At 37.1% G+C, this 13,260-nt stretch overlaps 1 protein-coding gene across 1 annotated transcript in view; it reads right to left on the bottom strand.

The window, feature by feature from the left end:
* Window positions 1–13,260, bottom strand: part of ADGRL2 (adhesion G protein-coupled receptor L2) — a 653,944-nt gene that overhangs the window by 369,917 nt on the left and 270,767 nt on the right. The window contains exon 3 of the mRNA XM_058658496.1: window positions 4,459–4,564. The gene's annotated coding sequence lies outside the window, so the exon portion shown is untranslated. The remainder of the gene's footprint in view (window positions 1–4,458; window positions 4,565–13,260) is intronic.

Here is a 13,260-nt window from a genome sequence, read left to right as displayed (position 1 = left end):
TTAACCTAAGTTAGAAAGTGGAAAATGTAGTGCTAAAGGCCAGAGGATTGAATTAGCCTGAGGGTAATTAAAGACTATGAAGTATTAACCAGAAACCACTGTTGGACTTTTCATTCTCACCCCGAAATGAAAAGGCAAGCCCAATAATCCCACATCACCTCTGAAAATGATGTCAGGAAATGTTTTTCTCAGAGTCAGCTACTGGTCAAGACTTACATCAAGTTCAACAAAATAACGAAGGATCAAGGATTGTAGAAGGGCCAAAAGTTGGAACAGGAGACCTTTAGCCTCTCTGCCTGGGATGCATAGCAACGCGTCTTGTTTGTTTCAGATGTGCTTTCCAGCCCCTTATATTAAGGACTAAGTCCTCTGTCTCTACCCATTTCCTCTGCCTATTTAGGATTACTTTTTTTCACAGAGGTGAGACAGGATAGTTTGAACTACTGGATAAAAATAACAAAGTAGCAACATCAAAAACCCCAAGTGCACCAACTGACCTGCAGTACTGTCTTATTTAACTTTCAAAATATTTGGGCTTGTCCATTCTATGAAAGAATTACAAATTACTATATATGATTTTAATTAAGAGTGGCTTGCTGTTAAAACGTTTTTAATAAAGTCCCCATTTCCCTCTGAGAGTCTAGGTAGATTGTATGGTTTAAAGTATTCACCAACCAAACCTTGCAGCAATAACAAGAGCCACAGCTTGACCTCAAATAAATGTTTCAGTTTGAGCTATTTCTGCTAGTCCCTGTAGAGGACTGCAGGTAAGAAAAATGTAGGCATTTTTATGATTACTAAAATAGTGTGGGAATGTATATTCAGGAAGAGTTTTTACATTAATTGTTTTATTGAACCAGCCCCCAGCTCTTCTTGGGTTATTGTCATTGTTAGCCAACTCATAGGCTGACTTTTCATTGCCTCAAGAAAACACAGCAGGAAATGTGGCCCCAAACCTATTAATCAGGTACCTACAGCATTTGTAAGTAGGAAAAATGATGCTTCCTCAAGAAAATGTTGGCAATTACTAACATTGCACCCTTTATTAATCTGTGTTTAAACTGAAGCTTAGAAATTAGCCACCCTTTCTTCCTGTCTTCAAAATTTCTGTTACCAACTGTACTATGTTGAAGTTTATATGACAAACCATTTCAACACTTTGTTTAGTTAAATGGAAGTGCATCACTTTTAAAGAAAAGGCCTATCGCCAAAAAATATAAACAACCTTAACTTTGATTAATATAAATATTTTAAAGCCAGAACGTTCTGTCACATCTTACGAAAACAACTCTGATATAGTTGATGGGAATGAAAAAGAGCTTTCATCCATTAGACAAATCCAACAAAATACAGCTGCAGAACAGAATTTTAAGTAAATATGAATTGTTTGTCTTTTCTGAGGGTGATTGTATTTACTTAAACAGTTGTTTTAGAACATTTAATTTCATCAGTAAGAATCAAAGTTTTCTAAATAGTTGTAATTCTGAAGTATCCAATTAGATTTCAAAGTCCTCTAATTAAAACAAAATCATTAAATTTATTCCCCCTGCCCAGTTGAGGGTTATTTGCTAATAAGCCAGTGGATAAGAGATGTGTGAAATGAATAGATGAAGAGAAACGGTGACAGCAAAAGCGAAGTCTGGAGGGCGAAGTTAGTTTATTAGGCCCCGTTTGTCACGAATGGCCCTGCTGCACATATAAAAGCAAATCCCTCTACCTTAGAAGATTAATTCTGAAGGAGGCACTCTTAGGTCAAAGTATACAGAAGCGTGTGCCTAATCTCGGTGAAATCAGTCTATTTTCTCACAGCAATTAAGCAGAGGTCTGGGGTTTCACCCACAGTGTATTTAAACACAGGATACAATTAAACCCCAAAGTATTAATATCTTTGCTCTACAAAATTGCCAGGAAATAGATTTTGCCCTCTTTCAAATGAAAAGCAAGTCAAATTAAGAGAATAACTTGATTCTCCACCAAGACAGGGTGGCTCTTTTCTTCCAGTTGCAAATGTTTTACAGACATAAATATAGTTCTTGCTTCAACACAGTGTAAGAGTTGCAAGCTTTCTCTTTTCTGTAATCTAAACAGTGAATTGTAGATGCTTGGTCAAAACTGTATTGTTTTTCACACTGTGATTAAATTTATCACTCAGTATATGTTAAAAATGAACTCCTAGAAATCTGAGAACTCACTCTTTACCACCAGCAAAATATCATAACCTGGAAGCTTTGCAGCCAGTGTGAAGTGCAGAAAAGTAAATGTCAATCTTAAGCAATCATGTGCTTCCAAGAGGCGTTTCTTAGAGTTATTTTATTTAAGTATTCATCTCAAGCAAAGATCTAATATTACAGGGGAAATTATTGCCCATTTAAAACACTGCTTCACAAAGGAAAAATTAAAAGGCCAAATATAAAGACAACCCAGCACTTTTTATTTGTTGCGCCTTAAATCCCTAAAGGCAATATTTTTAATAGTACAAAATTTATATTAAATAAACTACTACTTTTATTCAGGTCTTAAAAAAATCATGTCTACAACTAAAAAAGTTTTGCCCATATTACAATTATGAGTAATTTTTTTGTCTATATACTGGATTCATATTCCATTTTATTGCAAACCAAATTTTCTTTGATTTTTTTAGGAGTGAGTAGGAGAGGGAAGTTGGTGTGATAAGAGGGAAGGATACAAATCAATAGCTTTTTGTTTATATAGCTGAATCAATAGGATTTTCATCAAGTTTTTTGGTTTTTGTTTTTTGTTTTGTTTTTGAAAGACAACTGTTGGTGTTCAGGACAACAGGATATCAAATGAGAAATCTTCTAACCCACAGCACAGGGGCATGTTTTGAAAAATTGATGAAACTGAAGGGAAAAAGTAGAATAGAGTACGTTAGGTGTGCGAGTGTGTGCGTGTTTGAATGTGTTTCCTACCTAATATTCCATTGTTGCTTTGAAGGAGAGTTGAATAGTTAGGGAAAGTGTCCAGGTAGTGCGTCTTTGAAACCACACTCTAAATAGCTGAGGCCCTTTTCTGATGAGTGGTGGGGCTATGTAAGAGCACACAACCTGAATTTTACTAAGAAGGTTTTTAAGAGGACCAACAACTTTAATAGTACTTCTTGCAGACATCACTGGCAAATTGGTCTGTTCTGTAACCTTTAAAATTGCAGCATATCCCAAAATGAGTCACTTATTAAACAAATGTTCTTTTTTTTTTTTTGAGTGCAACTGACCTTTAAATGATTATTTTTCGGCACCTGCAGCAAAGAGAATCTCACCTATCACCTTCACACTTGGGATGTGCTACACTGAGCAGATCCATAACCTTTTCACAACATGTAAGGAACATGCTACACAACAAGAGATTACAAATGCTAACGAGCACTTTTTATCTGATCACTTTAAGAAACTGTTTCATTACCCCAGAGTCATGAAAAAATAGAAGTTACATCATTGGTTTGACCAATCTACACCCATTTTATAAATCTAAGCCTCACAGAGTAACTTACCGGTAATGACACTTTTACTGACATTTCTGTTCTTTGACTTTTGAGGTTGGTATGGGTGGGTGGGGTCTGGTTCAAGTACAGTATTGTCTTTAGATTAGCAACTTGTGAATATTCGTAGGCAATCTGAACTAAATCTAATTGCAACACAGTGTTGGCAGTACCATAAAAAAGAGTTTGGGCCAACTGCAGAGGTACTGATGAAGTATGCCTATAATTTGTAACATTAAGGATTTTGAAGAGTGGATTTTTCTCAGAAAAGGACACTGTTGTAAAGAGCTAATGAATATAATGAAGCTGTGGGTTAGCCTTCACTAAGTGTCAATGGCAATTATAAGCTTCAGTCTTCAGGAATCAAGTCAGACCCAGCACATATTTAGAACAGCGCTTATTTCCTGGGACTTTCCACCTTAGGAAACAGCGGTGTCATTCCAGGTTCTAAAGACTTTTTCCCAAGAGAATAACCGAATTTACACTTCTGCAGCACTCCTGAGTCTGACAGAGATGTCATTAGCTGAAATATGGTCCCTTTTCAAGAAAAGCAATAATCCAACCTTGAAAAAATCCCAAGAAAAAGTTTTTCCACGTGAAGCAAGCTAGCAGTTTACCTGTTACGTACATTTCATTGTAATGTCAAGGTACGAACAGTTGCTGAAGTTCAAGAAGAAATGTTTTTCTTGCAGAGCTCAGCCCGTTCTATTAAGCATTATTTTAGGAAGGTGTGGGACTCTTTAAATGTTTAGACATCAACCCCCTCCAGGATAAAAAAGCATTTTCACCTGTTGGTTTTTGTTTTGTTTTGCTTTTTCTCTCTCTCTCTCTCTTTTTTTTTTTTTTTTTTTGCTCTTTTCCCACATCTCTTGCAAAATGAACACATTGAAATGAATTATAGAAATTTGAGAATTTTTTCCTAAACAACAGGAAATACTTGTTTTGAAGTCATGTTCACTTACGATTTTCTCCTTGGCTCTGTCTTGATAATAGTTTATGAAGCCTGAGGGGCAGCCGCAGGTCTTCATCAGAGAAATGAGAATGAATGTCCGTTGGAAACATCAGGCTCTAAAAGAAAAAAAAATTATAGCAGAGATATGACTTATTTGGCTTCTTTTGATTTAGCTTACAAAAAGGGAGATCAGTTATTTTACTGTCATATAATCACAAAGAAAACACTCAGACTTAAGATAAAGCCTACTCACTGTCAAGACTTCCAGGATCTTATCCATTAATTATGGTGGCTGCTGACCAAAAACAGGGGGAAATCAATGAGGTTGGGTGAACTGATCTTCAAGGGCTTCTGTGTCTGTAAACGATTTAAATTCTTGACATTGAATATTGATAGTGAGTGATGCTCCTTTCCCATGAGCCATATTTTATTGAGCATTCAGCACTCACTGTGTTCAAAAACCCCAGATGTTCATGACCTTTTCTGCTCCCTGCACTTCACTTGGCTTCATCAAGGCCATCACCTCTCTCCTTGTGACACTGGAAAACTGGACAGCAGCAGCCCTGGCAGTTTTGCAAGTACACATTCGTTTGGGACACCTCTTGGCTGCCCCTGCCATCCCACCTGCCCTTTCACAGGCAGTCCCTACAGCCATGTTTGTTTTGCATTTATCAAGACAATGTCAAACCAGCATGGGTTTACCTTCTTGGGGTTAGTGAACCCACCTTGTCTGCGAGCACAGACAGCACTCTGATCACAGATGTGACTGGTTAACTGTACAAGCAAGGAGGATAAATCCACATAACAATACTTCATTCACCAAGGAAATCTGCAGTGGATTACAGCTTCTCTATGGTTAAGTCTGGTCTTAATTTACTGCTTTTATTCAGTTTTCAACCACAAACGAGCCCCTTATGAGGCATTCACTATGCAGAATTGACAACTCTTTTTATCTACTTGAAAAATATTTTTGGATAATAATTTATGGTTACAAAATATTTTAAGCAGTTTGAATAGTTATATTATATTCTCTCAGTGCTTAACGATGCAGTATCCCCTGTAAAAATGGAATGTCAGGCAATCTGGTAATTTTACATACAGTATATATATATATATATTAACAACACAGCAATTTGGCCATATAGAAAAGGATTTTTTTTAACTGCATATTCATAGGAAGTCTTTTAAAGACTTTTAAAAAAAGCTCTTAAATTGCATCTCATGAGAAAATTGGAGTTCAAAAGTAGTTTCCAAAGGCTGTAGATATAGGTGAAAAATTTTGTCAGCACTGTATTTTATTTATAGGTTATTATATTTTAAATGGAATATTTTGAACACTCTTCAGAAGGAAAAAAAAAGCTTCAGTGCTCTCTGAGGACACAAGGGAGAGTTCATCCGCTGTTTATATTTTATACAGGGAACCAAAATGTGTGAGTAGCTTTGTACTTTGCCACCATTTAACATTTTCTTAGTTTATATTCTGAATTAATGATTTCTTCTTTTTTTTTAGGAAAAATTACATCTGAAAGTATTCATTGTTATTGGGCATGGATCAGTTTTCAAGGACTGAATACAGCAACTGGAATTATTCCAAAAAGTCCCTAGTGGGCTGAAAAACATACAGCTATAATAGGTGACAAGTGCCAGGATCAGAGGTTGTTTTTGTAGATGCACATCTTCTAGTGCTTCCAATCAGCGACCCTGAAACTGCAAACAGAGCCGACGGATGTTAGATGCACTGCATTTTCTATATGGAAACAATGGAAAGCAGGGAAGTTGATGTGTTTTGAGATGGTAGAGCTCCTTTGGCATTGCTTTAGATTAATTTAAGCTGAGAGTACACAAAGCTTTGTAACATTCTTTTTGGCAAGATTTGAACACTTTCAGATTCATTGAAACTAAGGAATCCTTCCCATTGCAGAAGGAACTCCCTGTACATAAACTAAGGAAAACATTCAACTGAGGAACTAGCCTGCTTCCCTCATTAGCAGCTACACTGTCCTAAGCAGGGAACGAGTGAGGAACAACATCCCCAGCATGAACCAGAAAGGACACTGCTTTCACAAAGAAGACCACCATAGGATTCTCTAACACATCACTCTTCAAGTGCCATACAAAAATGATTATAAACAATAAATTACACATGTGCATCAAGGATGGGGAAACTGTGCAAAGATGCAATAGAAACATAATGAACTGTATCACGTTGGTTAGTTAAGCAATTATTGCTTCCTTGTAGATTCAAATGTTGTTATGATTTTCATCATAAGAAGGTAGGGCTTGCTGATTATTGTTGTTGATTTGAGATTTTGCTAAAAAGAATTCTTCCTATTATAATTCTTGGTGTTTTCGGTCTTGTCATGTTCTACTTTTATTCTGGTAGCTAGGTTTCACTACTTTAATAGATGTTATAATGAAGGTATAAAAGAAAAGGTTAGAAGGGAGATAAATTAGGCAACAGGAGCATCGGATTCAAATGCCACTTAATATTGTTCTCAAATCACTTACAGTAAAATTGTTTCATTAATGATACTACAGCTACCTTCTGCTGTACATCACACACACATTAAACTAAAATAAGAGCAACTTCAGCTGGAAATTATAGGGATTTGGAATGGTCACAGCTGCAATGAGCCAGCCTGGTCAGTCCAGGTAAAAATAGGTCAATGAGCACAAGATTCCAGATGAAGATTTGGTTCATTCTCTTGGATCTGTTTGGCACTCAAACTCATCATGTTTCTATACCATTTCCATTACACCCAGTGAATTTATTTTTCCTTCTTCTTCCTGGCAAGTATTACATTTGGAATAAGAGTGGGAGGGTCATTTAACAATGAATTTCCCCATTGTATTACCATTACAAAGCTATCCAGGCTAAATAACTTGTTGTTTTCTAAGTCACTGTGCAATTTCAGGGTTTTAATGGTCCTTACAATATAATACCCTGTGTCATTTATTTCCTGAAGTGAAAGCTAGTGCCAGCTTTTGGAATTCATGTAAAACAAGTGGTTCAGTCTAGTTTGAAGAGAGAATGAAAACTTGATAAGCAATTAATCTACTTTGAAAGCCTTCTTAATGGTTTGTGCCTTTTCTTACCGGCTTTTTAAAAAACTCAGATTTATTCAAAAGAAAATCAAATATATATATCCAAATCTTTCTATAGCCCATTTTCTTAGAGTGAAACCCACACACTGGGAGGCAGAAAAGATTGAACATTTAAATAATTTAAAAATAAAGATGTTTTTGGTTGAACAGTAGTAACTTGAATTTCCCCCCTTCCACCCTCACCACCACTCTGGTGCTTTTAAACTACAAGAAAAAAGATTTGAAATCTGAAACTGGATAAGTGGGCATACAGAAAGAGCTCATTTCCCTAAAAAGGATAATCCTGCAGCTGACACTTGGTTTGGGAAAAGACGATGTCCTTGTCTGACTGCTGACTAACGGAGTCTGAGGCTTCAGAGCAAAGACAAGCCAGAAGCATGAAGGCTCACTTCCAAAGCATGTCCTGGAGGGGATGGTGTGTCTGCCAGTCAGTCACCAAGGAGCCCGGCCAGGCCACAGGTCTTCTGACTTAGCAGCAAAGTCCTTTTGTCTGAGAGATACCACAGGCAGACTAGAACCTTGCTGGGACATTATGTGTAACTGATTGAATTAAGACCAAGGAGGAGATGGCCCCACGGGAGTTCATGGGCAGAGAGAATGAGACAGGGGAAGTCATCTCAGTGGTGAATGCTGCCCAGCCCAAATCCATGCAGGGTGTCAAGAACGGAGTGCTAGAGAAGAAGAGACCATGACTCTTCCAGCTCTGTAGAGATGCACGTCTCTTCCTCAGCAGTGTGATGCAGGGCACCAGTGCCAAATCCAAAGACACAGAAATCAATGAAAGGTTGAAGAGTCACCATAGAAGAATTAACAGGGACAGTAACAGAGCCAGAGAGCTTGCTCTTCAGTCAATGCAGGATTCTCCAGAGTTTCTGCGCATGCCAGGACATCTCAAGAGATACTCCTTATTGGAAATTGATAACTATGCCTGCAAGGAAGCATGGGATTCAACAAGATAATCTCTTTGTCCAAGATTGCGGCTCAGATAAAACTCTTCATTTATATTTCTTAGTTGAAGGAATACTGCAGGTTAAAGAAATATTCTTTAATATCCTAGCTACTGAGTAAGTAAGACAAATGCAAACTCATATAGACACATGTACACACAATTGACTAGTAACAATCTGAATTTTATATACATGTGTATATATGTATATATGCACATAACAATGCAAAAGAAGTTAACTTGAGTTCTACATATGTGTATTGTGGCACAAAAAATTGAAATCCATGTATATGAAAGGTCTTGAAAAAGTTCACACCAAGTGAATATTAAGAAACTCTATATAGAATTCCAATTTTTTTTACACCAAACTAATTTTTTATTTCCATTGTTCCACGAACTGATTGAAGTAACCTTGTACATAAACTACTTGGTTAACACAGACCTCTTTCTTTCCAACTTTTAAGTGAATCAAGAATGAAACCATCAGTTGCCAAAGTCCTAAGCTGCAGAGCACTTACTCAGGTGCCAATTAGGAACACCTGAAATGTGGGCACACCCACTAAACACTGCAGGACATTCTTGGCACCTCGCAAAGATTGCCCTCGATTGTTCCTGCCATACAGCTGGTAACCCGGAAAAGTACTACGTGCTAATCAACTGACTGGAGGTTGTCTCTGATTTGAGTATTGCCAACTAACCCAATTTTAGAATAGCACAAAATGTAATTATATGTTCCATTTAACTGGCACCTGTCCTTGGAGGCTGTCATTAAAATCTAACAAGCTATGATGTGGGAACTATTATTATCTATGATTTATCTAGTGGTAAAAATAAATAAGGAGAGGAAGAAAAAAGAAAGCAGAAAGACAAGCTGAGAGGTATAACATAGCACCCCTTTCCTGAGTAAGCTTGGGAAAAAACAAAAAACAAAAACCACATTCCTCTATGTGAAAATGCCCTACCGGATAATGAATCAGTCTTTAAATCAAGAGCCTCCAAAGCAGTTGGCTTTCACATCTAGACTGCTCAAGAAGGAAAGTCTGAGGTGAAGTGCAGTTGAGGTACTGATGAATAAGGTAGAAAATGTGTTGATCCTCATTAATGTTGGCTAGTATTTCTATGGGGATTTATTATGTGATATTTTTTACTTTGCTGCAATTTCAGAATTTTCCATAATAAAACATTTAAAGAAGCTTAATGAAGCTGTTAGATATTTGTGCAATTTGGGGGGTGAATTATTTCATTTTTATACCACATGATTTGGCTAGTAACACAGGTACAAAACATCTTATTTTAATTACATTTCTAATACTTACATTCATAGTCTTACTGTAACTATAATAAATTCACCCAAAAATGGGAAACAAACAATTCAATATATATTTCCAGTCTTTGCATTCACCAACAGTCTTTTTATAACCGCTCTAAGTTTCTAGACTAAATGCCAAATATGCTTACTCTTTAGACCAAATTTAGCTTTAACTAAAATAATTAGTCCCTGTTCCTAATTCTTATGGAAATGTAAGACACTTAACTATTCAGTGATAGTAACGCTATTAGCTACTGCTGCTCATGGTGATTTATTTAAAATAATTAGTGGAGTGTTTCTGCCTTAGATACATGCAAATTTGTCCTAAACCAAAGGCAAAACAACAATAAAAACTACTACCTTTTAACCTTTCCACGGATTTAAATAAAAAATGTGAACTGGAATAAGACCTTTTAAGCTTGGAAGAATATTTTACATTCATCTGTACTTCATCAGACAGGTTCATGACCTCAATAGAATTACTATAGCTCCTGCAATTTTTAAGCCAGCACAGAAAGGACACAAAATACTATTTTATAATTAGAAAATTTTACTAGAATCGACAGAAACAAGAAACACTTCAGTATTAAAATATGCTCCGAAATTAGCACATATGAAACTAAACATATTGATTGAATTGACTTTTTTTTCAATACAGGTACTTTAAAAAAAAAAAGCAACTATGGAGGCCTAAACATAATACAGTAGTTTTATGCTTAATGTGGGAAATTTAAGGGCTAGCTTCTACTCTACACTTGTAGGTCCACACAAAAAGGAGTTACAAGCTGTACTCGACAACACCCTAAGTGACATGGTAGTGACAAAAATTTATAATTCTTACTAAAATTTCTTCTTGTTAAATCAAGTTTACTAGTGTTTATTTTTTAATTGGCCACCTCCCCCCAATATCTTGTAGAAAGACACTCCTTGAAAGCCACTGCAATTCAGGGTATTTCTGCGAGCAGAGACCCTGTGGATGCAATGAAGCAAGTCCAGTTGCATCTCCATCATGCAGCCTGAGAAAAATTTCATCCATAGAGCTGATTCATGCTACTTCTTTAGATCTGCTACTGGCAGCACAATAAGGGATGAATGAAATAAGCACTCAGCAGCTGAATGCCCTTAAAGACCACTTGGGAACTTTATTTGGTGCCAAATAAAGTGACCTGCCAGTGTCAGCTGCAGGAAGCATATTGTACTGGGCTCTGCAGTCTGTCTCAGTTGCCTATTCACTTCTGAGGAAATTTTCAGGTATTGAATTTTAATCCATGATGCCCAATTATAATTTGGGACCCTTTTACATTACAGGCTGGTGTTCACTCCATTTGGCAATTAAGTCAGAGTTGCCTATTACATGATTTTAATTTCTGGAAAGCAGGTGCTTCTGTTGGTCAGTCACCAATCTCTGGATCTGCTCGCTTCTGTGGTTTAAAGCATGCTCATTTTCATATTCTCCACCCCCATCTGTAGGTATCCACTGCATATTAGATTGTTTTGCTGCTTTAAGTCTGTAGGGATTCCAAAGACTTCTTTAAAAAATGCTATGTCTTTTAAAATTTTATTCTATCTCTGCACAGCGATAACTTACTACATTACTTTTAAAAGCAATCTGAATAAAGATGCATTTGGAAATTATCTGATATTTGGAATTACGAGGCAAATTCCCCGTTAGCTTTGTCTCCTGTTCGAATAGATTACAGAACTTTCTAAAATATATAGGAAAAAACTTTGTTTTTCAAATTTTAAGGCTATACGTGTTCTCTGCTAATTTGCTGTTCAAAGCAAGTATTTATGGGAGCACTTGAAGGAAGGCAGGCAGGCAGGCAGGCAGGCAAGAAAGGTAAACATGAGCCTTCAGATACAAGGTTCTGATTTAGAGGCAAAGAATATATAAGCCAAATCTTGTCTACAAGAAAGTTTCCCCTCAACAGATATGTAGTAAGATGGTGCCACTTTATATTTTATACAGTGGTATGATTTTATCTTTCAAAATGACTTCGTGCAAGTGGAGCCAATAGAGGGAAACGAGTTCTGTGCTAATGGGGACAGCTGCTCTATCTCTCCCATGGCTAAGAATGAGCTATCTCTTCACTCTATTTCCATATATGAATTATAAAATATTATCCAAATATCATTGCTATGATAACTATCAATAATGTTAACTATTCTGGTCAACATAGGCAGACCTAATTGATGAAGAAGTGAGGAAAAGGGAGAATAAAGAAAACAGAGTACAAAAAGATTTTTAAAATATTATGATAAAATAAGGGGCCAGTGTTGGGGCATACTGAGTTAAATTGTTGCCTGTGATGCCAACATCCCATGTGAGTACCTGCTGACAGTCCTGGGGGCTTCACTTGGGATCTAGCTCTCTTCTGATGTATCTAGAAGGCAGCAGCAGTAGATGGCTAAAATACTTGGGCCTCTGAGATCCACTGAGGAGATGTGGATGAAGTTCTAGGTCCCAGTTTTGGACTAATCCAGTCCTGGCTGTTGTGGCGTTTCAGAGCAGGAACCAGAGAATGGACAATCTCTCTGTGTGTCTCTCCGTTTCTCTCTGTAACTCTGCCTTTCTAATGAATGAATGAATGGATATTTTAACAAAATATATAAAAAAAAGACAGGCAAAATAAGAGGGAAGGGAAAAAGGGTGCTTCAGCTGGGGACTGTTCAAATGCTACCATCAATCTGCCTAATCTGTTCGTTTCTGGCTGTCTTCTGTAGGCTGAGATGGCAAACTCCTCTGCTATCTATCTGGACTCTACTGAACGCCATTGTGCAATTAGCTGAGGCTTAGCAATATCTGAGAGCCTTTACAGGGCTAAAGACAAATGAGTCATATATATACCGACATATATATATATATATTAAATATATATGTATATATAAGCGAAACTCTGGATTTAAAAGACACAAAGTTGAAAAACTGCAAAAAATACTCTGTTGCTTAGCAAAAGAATTTGCTGAATATTTTGCTTGAAAAATAGTTCTTCCTAGAACATAACGATATGATTTGATTAAAATATGTGAACAAGGGCGTGGCACAGTAACCTAGTAGCAGAAGTCATTGCCTTGCATGCATGGGCACCCCATATGGGTGCCAGTTCGTATCCTGTATACTGCACTTCCCTGTCAGGGGCCTGCTTGTGGAGAATCAGTACAGGATGGCCCAAAGCCTTGAGATCCTGCACCTGCGAGGAAACCTGGAAGAAGCTCCTGGCTTCTGGCTTTGGATCAGCTCAGCTCCGGCTGCTGTGGCCACTTGGGGAGTGAACCAGAGGATGCACAATCTTCCTCTCTTTCTCTCTCCTTCTCTCTGTAAATCTGACTTTCCAGTAAAAAATGAATCATTAAAAAATGCAGGTTGTGTTGGTGAACTTTGTATCACCATAATACTTACTGGAGAGAAGCTACATAAGCAGGAAGGAGGTTTATCCCAAGTCTTGATTTTG

Source organism: Ochotona princeps, chromosome 2 (assembly GCF_030435755.1).
Source record: "Ochotona princeps isolate mOchPri1 chromosome 2, mOchPri1.hap1, whole genome shotgun sequence".
In the NCBI taxonomy this organism is placed as follows: domain Eukaryota; kingdom Metazoa; phylum Chordata; class Mammalia; order Lagomorpha; family Ochotonidae; genus Ochotona; species Ochotona princeps.
The sequence above is the reverse complement of the archived record's forward strand: the minus strand, read 5'-3'. Positions and strand labels throughout refer to the sequence as shown.